This window comes from Eschscholzia californica, unplaced genomic scaffold (genome assembly GCF_041429995.1).
Source record: "Eschscholzia californica isolate CP2 unplaced genomic scaffold, dmEscCali1.0.p SCAF_6, whole genome shotgun sequence".
NCBI classification, from domain to species: domain Eukaryota; kingdom Viridiplantae; phylum Streptophyta; class Magnoliopsida; order Ranunculales; family Papaveraceae; genus Eschscholzia; species Eschscholzia californica.
Window position 1 is genome coordinate 12678347 of NW_028238483.1, and position 16815 is coordinate 12695161.

The window sequence follows — 16815 nt, forward strand, 5'->3', positions numbered from 1 at the left end:
TCCTTAGCAGTCGAGGCTTCTGCTTCCTCTTGCATCTTGTCTTCCTTAGTCAAATACTCAGTTCCCAGCTGCACCTGTACATTCACAATGATAGGGCAATTTTAGGTATCATATACCAAAGTTTGGGAATGTTACTGTATTTGATAAGTTAACTGTTTATACCTGAATTGGAAGCCACTATTCCATTCTTCTTGTCCTCCAAGAACTTAGGGCATTTTCTTTTCCAGTGGCCCTTGCCATCACAGTAGAAACATTTGGTGTCAGGAGGAGGACCTTTGTCTTTAGGTTTGGCAACTCGTTTGCCTTTTCCTTTTGACGCGGTTTTCTTCTTCTGTTTTCCACCTTTCTTGAACCCTTTGTCCTTTTGTACCATAAAAACTTCCTTCTTAGTCTCCACTATAGCGACGTCCTTTTCGGCTATTAGAAGCATAGAATGAAGTTCCTCCAACATTTTGTCCCATCCATTCATGTTGTAGTTTATCTTAAACTGATTAAAACCACTATGGAGGGAGTGAAGGATAGTGTTGGTAGCCGTCTGTTGGCTATAAGGGAAACCTAGTTTAGCCAGCTTGCCCATGAGCCTGATCATTTGACGAACATGAGGCTCAACTGGTTTTCCCTTTTCAAGGCGCATGTCCATAATTGCTTTAGAGGTTTCAAACCTCTCCAATCTCGACTGTTTCTGGAACATTTCCCGAAGTTGTCGTATCATGGAGTAAGCATCCATGTCTATGAACTGCTCTTGCAGAGTCGGTTCCATGGTTGCTAGCATTAAGCAAGTTACAGGCTCTGCCTTTTTCCGCACACTCCTTTCTTCATCTATCTCTTCTTTAGTCGAAGTATCATCCAATACAGGAATTGGAGTTTCTAGTACATGTTGCTTTCCTTCCATCCTGAGAACTATTCCCAGGTTCTTCTCCTAGTCGAGGAAGTTGTGCTCATTCAGCTTCTCCTTGTCGAGAAGTGAGCGGAAGTTGAAAATATCTTTTGTCATCTTTGAACTACATAAAAGAAATGGCAAAGTTTTAAAACTCTTTATCATTTTGAAAACTTAATTTTCCCACATTATTCAATAAAAATCGTCCCCGATTGAATAAGTGATTCCAAGATCCCAGTTCTTCAGAGTAAAGCGGACGAAGGCCCTACCCTTTGACTCCGTCGTTCCTGGTGAGTGAACTACTTCATTGATCATACCTTATGACTCTTGGTTGATAGATTTCATTAATGAATGACTAATCTATCCTTTTGCCTCGAGTATCCAAGACTCTCTTGCTGATCTCGTTAAGTAGAACCATTTAGATGTGCAGGCATTTTCTATAGACCTACCCGCATTGTCCCAAGGTAGAGGAGGTACTCTGCGAAGGCCGACTCACCTTCCTCGAACAAGGGCGCAAACGAGTGTCTTAATTTGAATAGGCGATTACTAAAGATTACGTTTTGGGGACTTTTACCCGAGTCTGGCGTTTGTATAGTGAACTATTTAGCCTAACTAACATCCACGACATAAAACGTAAATAAGTAAGTAAATGCGCGCGAGAAAATAAATCAAGCAGACATGGATCCTAGTATGGCCCCTAACCTAGAAGATCTAATCTCCTTTGGTTTGCTTCTTGTTTTGCCTTTTGGTTCGTCTAGATCTCCATCTTTGAACCTCCATTGATTTCTCCCACTCGCCTTTGGATTCCTTCCTTGAGTTTCTTCAATGGACTAATAGACCCTAAACTCTAATTACAAGACTTTAACGATTCGCAGAGCGTATAAACTTGAAATTAAAATTAATTACAAATATGCACCCATCCGTGCTTAAAACAAGAATATAAAAACAAAAGTGTCTCCCAAGATAATCATGCATATATAATTCTTAGCCTTAATATATTATATGAATGCATGTGACGTGAATGCGAGAAGCTACCTTAAGTCTAAATTCGAAGAATTCGATTAATGGTATGTTCCGGTTTTATCTTTTATGATTTCTAAAATCAACTTTAAGAAAAACTCCGTTTCGGGTTTTGAAAGCCCGGGTCAATTTCGGAAAAAAATATTGGTCCGATTCTTAATGATTTCATAAATCAATTTAAAAAGAATTCCGTTTTAGCCTTCTGGATGGCCCGGATTAATTTTGGAATTATTTGGTTGGAATCGGAAGAAAATTTGGCAAAAACTCCCACTCGAATGATGGTCCCTTTTTATGGTCCGAAAAGCCTCGAAAAAGCCCGGGACAAGTCCTAGACAAGTCCCGACCCATAGGGCCGGCATGTCCAGGCCGAGGCCTAGTCTCGTCCTGGCCGGAGCCAGGACGCTAGTCCATGTACCAGACGCGTCTTAGACGCGTCTGGTGCTGGACCGGACCAGCACTAGGTGTCTCGAACCTAGTCCGAGACACCCAGAACCTCCCAGACGCGTCTCCAAGACGTGTCTGGTCGAGAGCTCTGGACGCATTTGGTTAACTTTTCATACTTAACTTGTAATGTGCTTTGCCGTTTATCTGGTAATTCAATCAATACCTCAGTTTTCAAAGCTTTTGTAGTATCTAAGCACACCTTGATTCAGGCATACTTACCCCATTTATTAGCTTCACCGGCTTGAATAGCTTTTGTTTGTCCGATCATATTACCAATTTTTGTTACTGTATCTTCTGGAAGATACTCAATTGGTAAACCATGTATTTGGACATTAAATTCAATCTTGTTGAACACATAATCAGTTGGTAACTTGTTCTTCTCACATCTTTCCCATATGAGTAACTCATCTTGGATATACCAAGGTGATCCATTCTCTGCTTTTTCTTTATCAGTGGTTGATTCAAAACTAGCAATGTAAGAGTTTTCATACAATTCTTTCAACCAGAGTTTGCCAATAGGTTTTCACGCACTCAATAATTTCTAATTTAGTGTATTTAAGTTCATACTTTTCCCCGAGATTAACTTAATCGCTAGAATTTTCCTTCCTTCATCTTCTGATCTCGCATCATCGTCGGATAACTTCAATAAATTCTCATCTTTCTTCCCCATAAGTGAACCCATCAAAGCCACCATTGGTTCGTAATCCTCATCCATTATTTCTTATCCTTATACCTGGTGAATAACTTTTTGCTGATCGACTACTTCCTTGTAGTAACTTCCGGCGAGGAGAAGATCTCCTCAGCAATCGCCTCAAAGGGCAAACAATTCTAAGACAAAATAGGTTGTAGAGATATAAATGGTGTAAGAACAAAAAGATGGATGAAAATCTCGTTTTTAGGACAAGAATGACTGATTTGGTATGTTGGGAATGGAAAAGATATATTTATTAACTCAACCACAAGAAACCTTTGATTTACTATAGGTAAAATCTTCCATATAACAAAATAGGTTGAAACATGCTGACTGGGACAAACACCCAGATAAATCCAGCCGTCCGTCTCACGTCAGCATTCATCTACACCCTTGGATCAAGCAAATTCTATTATTTGGGTACCCGGGCGCCTATAGCCTTCGTGACTCCTTCCTCTCATTTCTCCGCGTTGATTTCCTTTTTACTCACTAGAAACATCTCCTTGACGCATCTTCTCGGTTCACTAGAAACATCTCTCCTCTCTAAAAGCCACTCTGAAATTGCATTTTCTTCATAGACAGTTTTGAATTTTGATTGAGAAAGGTTTGTTGTTCAGACCACGTCAAGAAAGGTTAGTGTTTTCTCATTTGTTATCTGATTCTCACTGTCCTACTGTTACTGTTTGCTCCTTTGTTTCTCAGCCTTCATAAATTCTATGGATCCTAATGCAATTTTTGCATATATGTTTAATGTTTATTATGATCGAGTAGAAAGTTATTATGATTTTGATGGTTATTATGATCGAGTAGAATTGTGTTTGATGCTGCCATTTATGTGTTTGATGAAATGTCTGATAGAAAGATTGAACCTTCATCATACACTCAAACAAACAAATGTTCCCCAGCGGTTCAGACTTATCTTTTTCGAACACCAATATAGTCTGGACTGGGTTGGATCCTCTCATAACTTAATTGATGAGCAACCATAACAATCTTTCCCATCGCGAAATAAGCATGAGTTGTTGCGTCAGTCTAGACCTTAATAGCAATTAGAGCAAATGGAGGGAGGCCACACATGTCTAGGTTTTAAAAGATTTTTTGCTGCAATACATAGGAATAATATATAAACGTAGTACAAGACAACTAAGCGCATGGTATAAGTTTGACGATGTATAACAACGATTAGAGTCATGTAACTACTTAATTATGGCTGCAAGACAATGCAATATAAACATAATTTGATAGATAGATAGATAGATAGAAGCAAGCCTATTGTATTATTACTAGGAGAATACCCAATTGATCTGTATCATATGTACAAATGCTTTTCTAATGGCTAATGATGCGCATGGCAGGGTAAGTCAATGCACACTAAGAAAAACCTAAATTTCCTAATCTTTTTTTTTAGAAATTTTGATTTTTCTTACATCTTGGGAGATTTTGAGGGTAGGTATACCTCCCTAAGTCCATATATGTGCTTCTATATCCTGCTTCTAGATCCGGAGATATCTGAAAAAAGTAATATTTTAAAATCAAATTCCCATCACTTACATCTTGATAATTTTTTTGTAGGCGAAAAATTTCTTCAGGGATTTTTAATTAATGTATGGCCGTGAAGAGTAGTTTTTAAGACTTTCCATGTCGAAGATTCAATTTCAAGTTGGATGTATATTTGAGTAAGTTCTTTATATGTTATCTCCCTTCATCTCTATTTATCTTTGTTGCCAATTTTTCATGTCTTATGCTATAACCTTTTTGAGATCAAGAGTAAATTGTACTCATCAAATGAGGACTTGAGTTTATGCGCATATGGAATTCTATCCTATCATAAAGATCAAAAGATCACCGATTTCAGTTTCATATAGGCACATATCTCAAAACACTTATACATGTTGCCTATGTACAAACAAGTATTTCCTAGCACATCAGTTTTGATGTTTTTGACTTAATACGTATGCATCGGTAGTTGTCTGCCCAAAATGAATTTGAAATATGTTGTAACTCAATATCATATCTATCACTCGAATCTTTTCGTAGAAAATAATTGTTTTGTTTCTGAATTTTGATTACTGTCTACTTTGTTCACAGAATCTCATCAAACGATCTAAGACCATCAAACGATAAATGAGAAAAACGAATTAGTTTTGATAATGTGACATTCAACACTTCATGAACCGCTTCTCTACAGTTAGCTGGGGTTGGACTCCAGCTGGAAGTGGTATGACCCGCAGGGCTGGAGCCAACTTCATGAGCCACGAAAAACAATGGTTGTCTGTGTAATGTACATGATAAGCATATGATTTCATTTGTTAATTCTCACTAACAGTTTTATGTATGTTTTCTACGAAAAGATGCCCTTGAAACTTGTAAAACTAAAGTTGTAACTTTTACAAATCACTAAAGAGTTAATTTAAAAATTCAAGGAATCCATACTCCACTGTTTGTTCCCATTTGAAGCGCCACTTAAATAGAGGAAAAGAAAATAAGTGATATTGTACGCTTTACCAGATATTGTCGCTTCCATTGTAGTTGCAACTACAGTTGTAGGTGCACCATTGCTTTAGTAGAAACAATTGCAGGTATTTCTCATGACATGAAAAATTATTCGTCTTCAAATTCTTGCATTGTTGTTTTGGGCCAATGAACTCTATATTCACGGGATTTACTGATTTCTCTTTATTGATTTAGCTTTATTTCAGTTTATTTGCTTTACTTAAGTTGATTTTGCTTCATTACTTATTTCAGTAATATTAGAAATTATTTCTGTTTATTTGCTTTATTTCAAATGATTTTGCTTCATTGATTCAGAAATTACAACAATGAAATTGATTTTTTTTTTGTTACTTCAAGTTAGTAAATAGTAAATTATGTTGATTCACAGACTATAAATTTACTGGTTGTGCTTGATTTGATTCATTAAATCGAAAATTAGAGCACTGGAATTGATTTGTTATTGTTACTTAAAATTAGGAAATAGTCATTTTTTTTTCATACATTGGCCTAATGAGTAAGTAGTACCGGAACCTAATTTTGTTTTATAGATTGCTATGAGTTTTCTTATTTTTGGCTCTTTCATTTCACCAGGACTCTTTCAACCTTCTGATTATTAGCTATTTTCTTTCATCTACAGTCGGTGACTTCTATATCTTTCTAAAATTTGTTTTCTTATGTGCTGCAATTTAGTAAATAGTATTTTATGTTGATTCGCTTGCGTAAATTCATTTTTTTAGTGGTCTAATATATAACTATAACTTGTGGCTTAATAATTAGGTGTTTCTTTTAGAATGAGAAATGGAGAAAGAAGAAGGAAATTAGGTTGCGGATGCATAGTCGAGACCTCTTTGTTATTAACTTAAGGATTGTGAAGGTTGTAAATGGTCTCCCTGGTCTAACTGATGAAGAGAAGTCGCGGTTCAGATAGCTCATGGAAATTCACAAAATGCTTTAATCTCTCCAAAGAAGACAATGTCAGAACTATGTCGACACATAACGATACAAACTTGAAGACCAAAAACTGATGAAGAGAAGCCGCGGTCTCTTCCATGCTTTTTGTCATGAGAACAACTGCTTAATTGAAGCTTTGAACTTCATTGTGCATGAAGCTTTGGATAATTTAGGTGTTGAGTTTGGGGCTTGGTTTAACTTGGTTAAGAATTGAGTTGCAGAAATAAATTCCGAGATTCAAGAATTGACTTGCTTTAGCTAAAGTTTTCTGAAATTCATTTCGTACCCTCTGAAAGGTTGCTATGTTTCAGTGTTTGGAAGATAGCATGAATTATTTTTCGTTTTTGTTGGTATTCTTGCATTAGAAATCTCAACAGGAAGGCGGGGTCTTATCAGTCTTAGTGGTTCTTATGGTTTAACACATGGTTGAAATATCTTTCGAGTATCAATCGTGTCGATATTTATGGCGTGATGAGAAGCACAAATTTGGCATTTCCCGTCATAAACACAACCGGAGTATTAAAATAGTTATAGTCCCACATTGAGCAATTGTTTAATGTGAGACTATAACTATTCTAATACAAAGAATCTATGGAGAAGCGGGCGCAATTAACGAAAGGAAACAACATGATCAACCTCTTATTGATATTAACAGAAAGGAAGGGAGTCGTTAAATCTGCTGGAAAATACCATCAGAGGTAAGAAAAACTCAATATTTCTGCTTCAAATTTCTGCTTATCGGTTTAGTTAAAAAAATAGCATCAATAATGCAACCCAAAACTGAGGCACAAATAAGGTATAGATGAAGCCAAATGATTGTTGAAAAGGAAATTTTTGTAAGTAGTGAAATTGATCCCATGAATATTCTTGATAACTTTGGTTGTTACAAAAAAATGTTTTTAGTGGATGGTAACCAACTTGCAGGAAAATATGAAAAATATGTTCCTTATTTAGCTGTCTTTGGTTCAACATGGTTAACTTCTTCAAAGATCAGTTGGTGTATTTAAATTCATCATGTTCCCTAACTGTGCGTATGCCTCGCTCTTTCTAGTGTTGGGTAATACTAGAGAATAGTCTTTTATTAAATGGGTTAATTGCTTGGGAGGGACTTGAACATAATAGAGCACATCATTGAAAGACAGTATAGGTGGTTAGAGAAGGATCAAACCTCTAGACTTTTATTTCCAAAACCTTACGGTACTTCGCAGTGGTGTTAGTTGGAGTTAAATGAACATTGGAAAGATCTTTCAATGGAGCTCCTTTGCATATACTCTCGAGTATTGATGATCAGGCAACAAAGCGTAACAATAGAAAATGGAAACAATGGGTAGTTATGTTATCTTTGTTGTTTAACACTTATTATCTTAAACGTTTCATGTGCTTCTTCTGTTTTCACCAACTTCATGCTTCCTAGCTAGGAAGAACACATCTCGTGGTATAATATAGAAAAAAAATAGCCGCAAATGTTATGTTGATGGGATCAGGTCCCATCTCAGTTTATGAACCAATGTTTTCACTTCAAAAAATGGGTAGACAAACATGCTCAATTAATATATGCAAAAAAAAAGAGAACGGATATCAACAAGCATAAGAACTCTATGGGCAAATAATGTGGTACTACGAAATATTGTTTTCCTTCTTCAATAATGTTGGGCATTGGTCGAATTCATTTCCTTTTAATTAGTTTACATTCTTTTTAATTTGCAGGTTTGTATTTTAAACTTTTGACAAAAACATCTGCAACCTTATGGGCGAAAGTTTCAATTTCAGATCCGCCCTTAGCCGAGAAGATGGATAAAGATTATACAACAATGGATTATTTACTCTGCTTACGCCGTTATTTGAGTGACAAATGTAACTAAAATAGTGTAAGAATATATGGATAAGACTTAAGACAGATACATAAATAGCTGCTTCATTAAATTATTTTACTTCAATGTTTTTGAATGGTCCCATTGTATACAAATAAATTTTAAATTCAGAATTTCAGTCACATTTTATCAATTCTCCATAAATGTTCGTATCTCGCTTCTTTTGCAATAATGTTGTAATCAAATGGTCGAGAATCGAAATATTTAGAGAATAAAGAAGAAATTATGATGAAGAGACGAAAGTCTATATGAGAATTTGTACTTCGAATGACATGTTATATAATGCCGCTTTAAGTTGCATATTACATTAGACCAAACTCCACAAATATATTTCTATTTGTTGTATCGAATTCGGCAAGATGAACTTTGATGGCACTGCATTTTCATTACATTCAGCGAGTAGTTCTGTGCCGGAGGCACGGGCTATACCTAGTTATATTTATAAAAGGGCAATAATGGGAGAAAATAAATGGCTTGAAGCATGGGGCCTATCAAAAAGTACACTTTTGGACTTATTTTCCATATCATGTTTTGTTTTGATCTTATAGTCTTTATTGATTTATGAGTGGATATATGACTAATTACCCCTCCTATTTGTGGACTTTGGACTAAAAAATGTTAGTAGCAGGATTTGAATAAAATCTAATAACTACTTCTATTGAGCTAAAGAGACTTTCACAACACAAATTACTTTAGTCCCACATCTCTCCAAGAGAAAAACAAACTTGTGTTTATAAGGATAAAGTTGGGTGTAAAGGGGTGTGGCCCTTGGGGTTACAATAGTGCTCTCCGGAGGAGAGACCCATCACTTTTTAGAGGCACCCTTACCTTAGGCACACTTAAATTTATACCTTTCACACCCTCGCGGGTCGGGTCGGTGACCCGACCCGACCCGGTCTCGGTCTCGGTCTATCAGAGAAATGCCCTAATTTTTCTCTGACCTTTTCCTCCCTTACTGGCTAGTGGAAAGAGTCCACTTCCTTAATTTTCTCAGACCTATTCTTCCTCTACTGGCTATTTTTTCTCCACCGTTGGATCAAAACTACCCAAGTATTATGATCTGAATTCGTACTCTATAAATAGGTATAAACTCCCAGAAGGAAAGACACAGAAAAACATATTTCGTCTTCTCTCTCTCTCAGTTCTCTGTTTACTTCTCTCTGTTTCGAATTCTGTCAAGATCAGGAGATCAAATTTGAAGTTTGCTTCTTCAATTTTGATTAGGAATAGTTGAATCCTAGGGGACTACGTTCATAGACTGCAAAGCAATACCTAATTCTACGGTAGCAGGGGCGTTTAAAGTCTTCAGGAAAGCGAGTTCAACTTGTGCCTCTGTTCCACCTCTATTTTACTACGGTTTATTGCAGGTTCATTCTTTCTGGTTGGTTCGATTAATACTTGATTCCAGCACTGCAAAAAGATAAGTCACTTATTTAATTTATCGTTTATTGCTCATTAAAATTTCCTGTTTGCAATTCGATTTTTAATACTATTTTATAAACAATCTGAAGACTTTAAATTACATTCCCTTTTCAAAATCGACCAAAACAATTTACTGTTTTACTGAAAATGGAATTTAAGATGAGCAATGAAAAACCAGAGAAATTCGATGGTCAAAATTTCAAAAGATGGCAACAAAAAATGTTATTTTTTCTAACCACTTTGAATATAAACTATGTTTTAACCGAACCAGCTACCACTGTTGTGGGGGAAAATGAACCTGGTAGATCTGGAGCAGTAGAGGCCTGGAATAAGGCTGACTATCTATGCAGAAATTATATTCTGAACTGCTTAGATGACATCTTATATGATATTTACTGCCATACTAAGACTGCCAAAGAATTATGGGACTCTCTACAAGAGAAATATATATTTGAAGATGCAGGTATTAAGAAGTTCGTAGTAAGACGATTTCTGGATTACAAAATGGAAGATGAAAAATCTGTAGTAAGCCAATTTCAGGAACTAAGGCTCATTCTAAATGAAATCAAAGCTGAGGGAATGGTTATAGATGAGGCTTTCCAGGTTGCTGCAGTTATCGAAAAGCTACCACCCAGCTGGAATGAGTACAAGAAGAAACTCAGACACAAAAGGAAGGACATTGACATGCAATACTTGATTATTCAAATCAGGGTTGAAGAAGAACATCTGAAACAGGAGAAAAATGAGGTGGCTGCTTCACTTGTATCTAAAGCTCACATCGTGGAAGAGGTAAAGAAGAAAAAGCTTACCAATTACAAACCTTCTAACCAGCGGAAGAAAGGTAATTCTAAATTCAAAAGGGCTGGTTCTAAGCCTAACTATGGTAATTCTAAACCTTGTTATGTATGTAGTAAGTCTGGTCACCTAGCCAAGGACTGCAGACATAGGAAAGCAAACCCTAACCCTAACCCCCCGACCAAACATCCCAGACCCAATCTTGCTCACGTAGTCGAAACAGAGAACTTTTGTGCAATGGTAACTGAAACCAACTTAGTGACGAACACTAAAGATTGGTGGTTTGATACAGGAGCCACCAAACACATCTGTTCAGAAAGGTCACAATTTTCTTCATATAACCCAGTAAAAACAGGAGAACAACTGTACATGGGTAACAACTCTTCGTCCACAATTGTAGGAAAAGGGAAGATTGTTCTAAATATGACTTCTGGAAAAACCATGACTTTGAATGATGTGCTTCACGTTCCTGAAATTAGGAAAAACTTAATCTCTGTTTCCGTACTAAACAAGAAAGGGTTTAAGATTGTGATTGAAAGTGACGAGGTCATTCTGTCCAAAGGGAGGGTCTATGTGGGGAAAGGGTATTGTACTGAGAGTCTATTTAAGTTAAATGTTGTTTCTGATTCTGAATTAAATAAAGAATTTTCTTCTGCTTACTCGATTGTGCATAATCCTACTAGTAATTCAGATGTTTGGCATGGTAGGTTAGGACACCTTAGTGTCTCCACTTTAGAACGACTTAGGAAACAAGGATACATTCCTACAAATAAACAACAAAAAGAAGACAAATGTGAAATTTGTGTAGAGACAAAACTTACAAAGAAACCATTTAAAACCGTAGAAAGAACAACTAATGAACCGCTAGAATTAATTCACTCTGATCTAAGAGACCTAAAAGTAACTCCTTCGAGAGGAGGCAAACGCTTCTACATAACTTTTATTGACAATCACTCTAGATTTTGTAACATCTACCTTCTAAATAGCAAAGATGAAGCCTTAGAAAGTTTTAAAACCTACAAACTAGAAGTAGAAAATCAACTAAATAAAAAGATAAAAATCCTTAGATCAGATAGAGGGGGAGAATACGTAGGAGATCTCTTCACTCAATTCTGTAGGAATCACGGCATAATACATCAAACAACTGCTCCTTACTCACCTCAATCCAATGGGGTAGCAGAAAGGAAAAACAGAACACTAAAAGAAATGATGAACTCTATGCTAGTAAGCTCAGGGTTACCTTTTAACTTGTGGGGAGAGGCTATTCTGTCTGCCTGTTATGTGCTTAACAGAGTACCCTCTAAAACACAAGATAAAACTCCATATGAACTATGGAAGGGTAGAAACCCTAGCTTTAAACACTTAAAAGTGTGGGGGTGTCTGGCAAAGGTTGCAATACCTTTACCTAAAAGATCTAAGATAGGACCTAAAACTATAGATTGTGTATTCATAGGGTATGCACAGAACAGTAGTGCCTATCGCTTTCTAGTGATAAATTCTTCCGTCGACAGCATAAACTCAAACACGATTTTAGAATCAAGAGATGCTGAGTTTTTTGAAAACACTTTCCCTAGAAAGAGTGAGACTCTTAAAAGGAAAGACCCTGAGTCTAGTCGACCTTCCACTAGCTCAGATACTCCACTCTCAGATGATGAACCTAAAAGGAGTAAGAGAGCTAGGACAGAACACAGTTTCGGTTCTGACTTCCTCACTTACCTGACTGAAGATGAACCCCAAACATACAGTCAGGCAATGACTTCTCCAGATGCTCCATTCTGGAAAGAAGCGGTAGTGAGTGAGATGGACTCCATAATACAAAACAACACTTGGAAACTCGTCGATTTACCTCCAGGTTCTAAAACCATTGGAAGTAAATGGATCTTTAAGAGGAAACGAAAACCAGATGGCACAGTAGAAAAATACAAAGCTAGGTTAGTATCCAAAGGGTTCAGACAGAAAGAAGGACGTGACTTTTTTGACACTTATTCTCCTGTCACAAGGATCACTTCGATTAGAATTCTAATAGCAATCGCAGCAATCTACAACCTAGAGATACATCAAATGGATGTAAAAACTGCCTTTCTAAATGGTGAATTAGAAGAAGAGATCTACATGGACCAACCAGAGGGGTTTGAGGTCAAGGGGTTAGAGAACAAAGTCTGCAAACTCATTAAATCCCTATATGGTCTTAAACAAGCACCGAAACAATGGCATGAAAAATTTGATGAAATAGTATTAGAGAATGGGTTCAAGATTAATGAGTCAGATAAATGTGTGTACACTAAATGTGTAAATGGGTGTTATGTGATTATATGTCTATATGTAGATGACATGTTAATCCTAGGCACTTCCTTAGAGATAATAAACCAAACTAAGGAACTTCTGATTAAAAACTTTGAAATGAAAGACCTAGGACAAGCAGATGTAATTCTAGGGATAAAAGTAATTAGAAAACCTGAAGGGATTATCTTGAGTCAAACACACTATATCGAGTCTGTACTAAGGAAGTTTAATTAATTTGACTCCTCACCTGCAAGAGTACCCTTTGACCATTCCTTAGTCTTAAAGAAAAACAAGGGGGAGGCAGTATCCCAACTAAAGTACTCTAGGGTGATAGGAAGTCTTATGTACATAATGAACTGCACCAGACCAGACATTGCTTACGCGGTAAGCAGACTGAGCAGGTACACATGTAATCCTGGACAGACCCACTGGGTTGCACTAGTTAAGGTACTAAGATACCTTAAATATACATTATCACACGGTTTACATTATTCACGGTATCCAGAGGTTCTAGAAGGATACACAGATGCAAACTGGATTTCAGACTTTGAAGAATCCAAATCCACGAGTGGGTTTGTTTTTACATTAGCAGGAGCTGCAGTTGCTTGGAAATCATCCAAGCAAACCTGCATAGCAAGGTCAACTATGGAATCAGAGTTCATCGCACTTGATAAAGCCGCTGAAGAAGCTGAATGGATACGAAGCTTCTTGGATGATATTCCAATTTGGCCTAAACCAATGCCTTCAATTCTGATTCACTGTGACTCCACGGCTGCAATAGCTAAAGCTAAAAACAACATCTACAACGGAAAGTCTAGACATATTCGCCGCAGGCATAACTCGATTAAGCAATTATTGGCTAATGGAGTAATTTCCATAGATTTTGTGAGATCTAAGGAAAACTTGGCAGATCCTTTGACGAAAGGATTATCAAGAGATGTTGTAAATTTAACGTCGAGGGGGATGGGGCTAAAGCCCATATCAGAGTAAATCATCTATGACGGATACCCAACCTTGGAATTGGAGATCCTATGACCTTGGTTCAATGGGACAACTAAGTTGTAGATGAGAGCTTGTAAACACTCAAGGGAGAAATCTCCTACCCATCCCTATGACAAAGCGAGTGTACCTGTTCAATGTGGGGGATGAGATCTATAGCTTGGGTATACCAAGTGGGGTGGAACAGGACACCCTTGATGGACTCACCAATATGAGTGTGGAAGTGGGGCCGCTTCCTATGAGAATTGGGCTATTCTCTATAGCGCTCATGAATACTAGGATATGCTCATGGCCGATAACGAGCACAACCGAATGATCTTGACAGAAATTAGAGGACTTGTGTGTGAGGTTTTTTGACCGAGTCTACATAACAGAAGTTCAGTTCAAGAACATTATGTTCACTGAACGACTGGTAGTCCCAACTAACCATCACAAAGCAAAGGTTCAAGTCATAACGACACCTTCGCTGATACAGAAAGCCTCGCACTCTTCTCTTCCAATCAACTCTTCTAATTTTATTCATGTGGGGGATTGTTAGTAGCAGGATTTGAATAAAATCTAATAACTACTTCTATTGAGCTAAAGAGACTTTCACAACACAAATTACTTTAGTCCCACATCTCTCCAAGAGAAAAACAAACTTGTGTTTATAAGGATAAAGTTGGGTGTAAAGGGGTGTGGCCCTTGGGGTTACAATAGTGCTCTCCGGAGGAGAGACCCATCACTTTTTAGAGCCACCCTTACCTTAGGCACACTTAAATTTATACCTTTCACACCCTCGCGGGTCGGGTCACCGACCCGACCCGACCCGGAACCCGGACCCGGACCCGGACCCGGACTCGGTCTAGGTCTCGGTCTCGGTCTCGGTCTCGGTCTCGGTCTCGGTCTCGGTCTCGGTCTCGGTCTCGGTCTCGGTCTCGGTCTCGGTCTATCAGAGAAATGCCCTAATTTTTCTCTGACCTTTTCCTCCCTTACTGGCTAGTGGAAAGAGTCCACTACTGGCTAGTGGAAAGAGTCCACTTCCTTAATTTTCTCAGACCTATTCTTCCTCTACTGGCTATTTTTTCTCCACCGTTGGATCAAAACTACCCAAGTCTTATGATCTGAATTCGTACTCTATAAATAGGTATAAACTCCCAGAAGGAAAGACACAGAAAAACATATTTCGTCTTCTCTCTCTCTCTCAGTTCTCTGTTTACTTCTCTCTGTTTCGAATTCTGTCAAGATCAGGAGATCAAATTTGAAGTTTGCTTCTTCAATTTTGATAAGGAATAGTTGAATCCTAGGGGACTACGTTTACAGACAGCAAAGCAATGCCTAATTCTACGGTAGCAGGGGCGTTTAAAGTCTTCAGGAAAGCGAGTTCAACTTGTGCCTCTGTTCCACCTCTATTTTACTACGGTTTATTGCAGGTTCATTCTTTCTGGTTGGTTCGATTAATACTTGATTCCAGCACTGCAAAAAGATAAGTCACTTATTTAATTTATCGTTTATTGCTCATTAAAATTTCCTGTTTGCAATTCGATTTTTAATACTATTTTATAAACAAAAAATTCTAACAAATTTATTACATATAGCATCTTCATACATCTACTAATAAAATTTGTTGTAAATTTATTACAATAATTTTAATAAGTTTCAGTTCTGGACAGTGAGTGAGATACTCACAACAGAAGCTAACCCGTTAGACACCCTTCATGGGATCCATGTCAACTTCAATTATTTTCAAAATTTTAAATTGTGCATTAAGTATTCTCTTGAAAACATGTGTCCCTTTTAGTTATGTTGTAAACTAAAAGTGACTGTGACTATAAACCAATTTTCTGTTAAAAGTCCAAACGTTAATACATTGTCAGCAAATTAATTTATTGTTATGTTTGGATGAATAAAAATATAGTACTAACATCTCAAAAAACAAAAAAAAAAATAAAAAATAAAAAATCTACAGTTTAGAAAATTTTGTAGGACAAACTATGTCCCAGAAATAAGATTCCGTGTGAGAACACAATAAATTGTGTCTCATTCTTCTTCAACAACCCACGACTCCCCTATTAAAAGGAATACAACGACCATCCTGGACAATCAACAACCACCTAAACTCTCGGACACCTGGAAACTGCCTTTACCACGAGACATCTTTTGGTCTTAAAGTTTATTTTCTTCTTCTTCTTTTTTTTTTTTTTTTTGATAAAAAAAAAAACAAATTTCATAAAATTAATGTAGATGGAGGATTTTATGTACGCCAAAGTTTTGTTACATGATAATTTAGACAAGCTTGGACTAGCGTATGAGCTGCCACATTACGCAAATGAGTACAATGATGACAGACCATTAGATGGATCAGACTATGAGTTATAGAGTTAGGCCACCCACGCTACTCATTTATATTAAAACGAAACCTTAAAAAATGTACATATATAAAAAAAAAGGTTATATATATTTCTATCTATATATCTACACAAAAAAATTAGCAAACCAAAATTTTAACATAGTAATCGCATTTTTGTGAAAATAAAATTAAACGGCCCAACTTAAATCAGTTTAACAAAAACATTGAATTTGTTACGATTCGAACAAACTAGATATTAGAAAAACAACTCAATCATTATTTATTGAACCATATTCAATTGAGATAAATATAATAAATTTTTTGATCTTGAACCAAACTAAAACTAATATATCCCAAAAGTCCAAATATACACATTAATTGATCAAATTCGTTTATAATCAGGGTCATGCAGAGTTAAAATTCGGCCTAAATGAACCATATAAAATTATAATGTAACTTAATATATAAATCACATCCCAAATCTCCAAAGTGTGCTGTTAAAACTAAAAGTCGCGGAAGCTATCGAACCTACCTAGAAATTGATCCGATTATGAAGATTAATCGAAAAGCTAAGCCAAAATCAAATATGCGAACAGAATTTAACGAGGTTCGGCTTTAAAGCCTACGTCCTCGGGCGAAC

The 16815-nt window shown here is 36.8% G+C and overlaps 1 long non-coding RNA gene and 1 pseudogene across 2 annotated transcripts; both read left to right on the forward strand.

The window, feature by feature from the left end:
* Nucleotides 1–3367: 3367 nt before the first annotated feature.
* LOC147531785 (uncharacterized) lies at nt 3368–8469 on the forward strand. 2 transcript variants are annotated; one of them, XR_015227789.1, is made up of 4 exons: nt 3368–3664; nt 4605–4708; nt 6303–7174; nt 8184–8469. It is a non-coding gene; the product is annotated as an uncharacterized LOC147531785 (long non-coding RNA). The 2 variants fall into 2 exon arrangements; XR_015227788.1 differs by having other exon boundaries at nt 3476–3664; nt 5121–7174.
* A 4729-nt stretch (nt 8470–13198) lies between these two features.
* LOC147531786 (secreted RxLR effector protein 161 pseudogene) lies at nt 13199–13837 on the forward strand (annotated as a pseudogene).
* The last annotated feature ends 2978 nt before the right edge of the window (nt 13838–16815 follow it).